Here is a 4,368-nt window from a genome sequence, read left to right on the forward strand (position 1 = left end):
TTGTTTTCTAGTTTCACAGTCTGTATGTAGTGTTAATTGCATTTTAATTATTTTAGTTATTACTACTTTCTGTTCTTACTTCTGAAAATCCTCAAAAATCTATCTTTCAACACAATCAATGAACTCATTGCATTGACTCCATCCTTGGACTGACCTGAGTTGATCCTTATACTGCATTAGTAAAGGGTGATTAATTCAGTTTGTTTGGAACAGTTTAGGCGACAAAATCTGTCTACCAGGTGGCCTCCCAATAGAGAGGTAGAGTTCTTTATCGATCTAGTACCAAGAACCGACCTAGTATCGATGTCTCCATACCGTATGGCTCCAGCGGAGTAGGTGGAACTCAAAAAACTGATTGAGGAGCTGATGAAGAAGCAGTTCATCTGACCCAGTACTTTGCCTTGGGGAGCACCAATGTTGTTGGTGAAGAAGAAGGACGGGAGTTCACGTCTGTGTGTGGACTACAGGCAGTTGAAGAAGATGATAATCAAGAATAAGTACCCTCTCTCGAGAATTGATGACTTGATGGATCAGCTGCATGGGTCATCAGTGTTCTCGAAGATAGATCTACAGTCAGGATATTATCAGATATTGGTGAAGGCCGATGATGTGCAGAAGACGGCCTTTAGATCCAGATATGGCCACTATGAGTACGTGGTTATGCCTTTTGGTGTGACCAATGCTCCGGCTGCGTTCATGGACTACATGAACTGGATTTTCAGACTGATCTTAAATAAGTTCATCGTGGTCTTCATAAACGACATTCTCATATATTCTAATACTCAGGAGGAGCATGCTGAACATCTGAGGTTGGTGCTTAGTGTCCTAAGGGAGAAGCAATTGTATGTCAAGTTGTCCAAATGCGAGTTTTGGATGGATGAACTTCAGTTTTTGGGCCATGTAATATTTGCGCACGACATTGTAGTGGATCCGGCAAAGGTCAAGGCAGTGGTTAAGTGGGAAAGTCCCAAGTCAGCAATAGAGATCAGGAGCTTCGTGGGTTTAGCAAGCTACTATAGGAGATTCATTGAGGGATTCTCCAAGATAGTGGCGCCCCTGACGCAACTCACACGGAAGGACCAACCTTTCACTTGGACAGATAAGTGTGAGGAAAGTTTCCAAGAGCTGAAGAGAAGATTGACCAGCGCTCCGATACTAGTGATCCTGGATGTTAGGAAGCCTTTCGAGGTCTATTGTGACGCCTCCCATCTCGGACTTGGTTGTGTGTTGATGCACGAGAAGAAGGCTATGGCATATGCCTCGAGACAACTCAAGGTGCGTGAGAGAAACTACCCCACTCATGACTTGGAGTTGGCGGCCATAGTATTTGCCTTGAAGATCTGGAGGCACTACCTTTATGGTGCAGAGTTTCGGGTGTTCAGCGACCACAAAAGCCTTAAGTATTTGTTTGATCAGAAGGAGCTGAACATGAGGCAGAGGAGGTGGATGGAATTCCTGAAGGACTATGATTTTGAACTGCTATATCATTCGGGGAAGGTGAATGTAGTGGCTGATGCATTGAGTAGGAAGACTGTACATGCTGCACACCTTATGATTAAGGAGGTGGAACTACTAGAGCAGTTTAGAGATATGAAGTTGCAGGTGAAGTTGGGTCCGAGTCCATTAGGTGTAGTACCTTAACTATATCTAATGATTTCTTGGATTCAATTAGGGAGAGGCAACTATTGGATGTCAGCTTGAACCGAGTACGAGAACAACTTGGGATAGATGAGGCAAAGGATTTTGCTTTGGGTAATGATGGCATACTGCGGTTACAGAGCAGAGTGTGTATACCTGATGATGCTGAGGTAAAAAGGTTAATCCTTGAGGAAGGGCATAAGAGTCGTCTTAGCTTGCATCCTGGCATGACTAAGATGTACCAGGATCTCAAGGAATCCTTCTGGTGGCAGGGAATGAAGAAGGATGTTGCACAATTTGTATCCGCTTGTTTGACATGTCAGAAGACGAAGGTGGAGCATCAAAGACCCGGTGCGAATCTACAACCCTTGGAGATACCAGTGTGGAAATGGGACAGTATCTCCATGGATTTTGTGACCCATTTGCCACGGACTTTTAGGGGGCATGATACAATATGGGTTATAGTGGACCGATTGACTAAGAGTGCTCACTTCTTGGTGATGAACTTGAGGATGTCCATGGCAAAGTTGGCCCAACTGTACATCAAGGAAATTGTAAGACTGCATGGAGTACATTCGAGCATTGTATCAGACAGGGATCCTCGGTTTACATCACGATTTTGGCAAACCTTACAAGATGCTTTTGGAACCAAGTTGACCATGAGGACGATCCAGTCACTTGAGGACTTATTACAGACATGTATACTGGATCACTTGGGAGCTTGGGATGAAGTGTTACCGTTGATTGAGTTTACCTACAACAACAATTTTCATGTGAGCATTGGCATGACGCCATATGAGGCTCTTTATGGCAGAAAGTGTAGGACCCCTCTCTGTTGGTATCAAGATGGGGAGGCAGTGCTTGTTGGACCAGAGTTATTAGAACAAACCATCGAGAAGGTGAGAATGGTGAGGAGCAAAATACAAGCTTCTCAGAGTAGACAGAAGGCTTACGTTGACCGTAGAAGGAGACCTTTAGAGTTTGCAACTGGGGATCATGTGTTCTTGAGAGTGACCCGAACCACTAGCGTGGGAAGGGCTCTCTGCTCAAGAAAGCTTTCGCCCAAGTTTCTTGGTCCTTATCAGATCTCTAGGAGGATTGGACCAGTGACATATGAGATAGCTTTGCCTCCTCAATTGGCAAACCTTCATCTGATGTTCCATGTGTCAACTGAGGAGGTATGTGTTTGATCTGGCTCATGTGTTGGAATCTGAGGATATACAGATCAGAGAGGATCTTACTGTGGAAGTGCCACCGATTGCCTTGGAGGAGAGTCGAGTTAAGGAACGTAGAGGAAAACTGGTCAATCTTGTCAAAGTTATCTGGGATCGGAGGACTGGTGACTCTACTTGGGAGTTAGAGGAGGATGTGAGGAAATCACACCCGCATCTTTTTACCTGGTAAGTTTTCATTTTCGAGGTTGAAAATTTTCTTGTTGGGGAGAATGTAAGGCCCACTAAATTCCGTTTTCCTTTTCTGCCCTAAATTAAAAGGGTTGCCCTAATATAATGGGCCTAAGGGTTGGCCCAATGGGGATTCAGACCCTAATCTGCCCTAATTCCATTCTTTCATTCAATTTTCAGAAAACATGTTCCTCCTTGCCTCCTTTGAGCAGTCGCAGCTCTCTGTTAGGGTTAGCTGTCAACCTTCTTCAAGCTAGCTCAAGTCAGGTTTCCGCTCCACCTAAGTCATTCCTCAGCTCATGATTCCCCTTTTCTGGGCCTATTTCCATTTTTACCATTAGGGTTTGGTAGTAACTCGTTCCTTTTTCTGTTTTACCGTTTATTCTAGCTCTTTGGCCATCCTTAGGACAGTCGTGCTCACTATGTGCGTGTCGGAGTGTTCCGCTAGCTTGTTTTCCAGGTACTGGAGGCTAGGGTTCGCCCTTTCTTTTGTGTTGTGCTGATTGTGCTACTATTTCATCATTTTAATATGCTTGGTGTGTTGATGCGAACCTGTGTATGGCAGTATTGAGCCATTTGTGACCTGTTGAGTGTTTGTGCACGAGAGGATAGTGGTGAGCACGTGTTTTCTCGCCTAAATGAGCAAGTCTCGCCTAGGCGAGATCAATAAAGGCTCACCCAAGCTACTTCACGCGAGTGGTCGCTCAGGCGACCCACGTTGCTCTTGAGCGAGTGAGCATCTCGCCCAACCGAGAGGGGTCTCGCCTAAGCGAGATCCCGCGTGAGGCTACTGTTCCCCTTTTCGAGCCCTCACCTAGGCGAAGGGGGCTCGCCTGACCGAGAGCCTCTCGCTTGAGCGAGACCCTTCAGCCTAAGTGAGGAGCTGGGCGAGGCAGTGTGATGTGTGATTGTTTCCTTGAATCTTGAATGGTTAATCCTTGCTTTAATTTGAGTATTGTGTTAAATGCATGAGACAAATAAATATGCATGAGTGATGTGATTCATGAATTGTGAATAATGTGTTTGACATGAACTTAGCATGTGATCTTAATGAGGAGGTTGGTATTAAAGTGGCATGGTAACGAGATGAGTTGGAATGGTATATTCATGGATGGAGTATGATGAATTGGTATGAATTGATCTGGAACGTAAAAAGGATTGGTTATATAGATTGATGTCGTGTGTGTGTGTGTATATATATATATATATATGCATGATAGGTCTTTCTTGATTGAACGAACATGATTGGTTGATGGTCAGTGCATATATCCTTGAGATCTCTAGGTGGGATCTAAGGGTCGTGCTTTAGTGGTCGGGATGTAATTCC

Source organism: Vigna unguiculata, unplaced genomic scaffold (assembly GCF_004118075.2).
Source record: "Vigna unguiculata cultivar IT97K-499-35 unplaced genomic scaffold, ASM411807v1 contig_458, whole genome shotgun sequence".
In the NCBI taxonomy this organism is placed as follows: domain Eukaryota; kingdom Viridiplantae; phylum Streptophyta; class Magnoliopsida; order Fabales; family Fabaceae; genus Vigna; species Vigna unguiculata.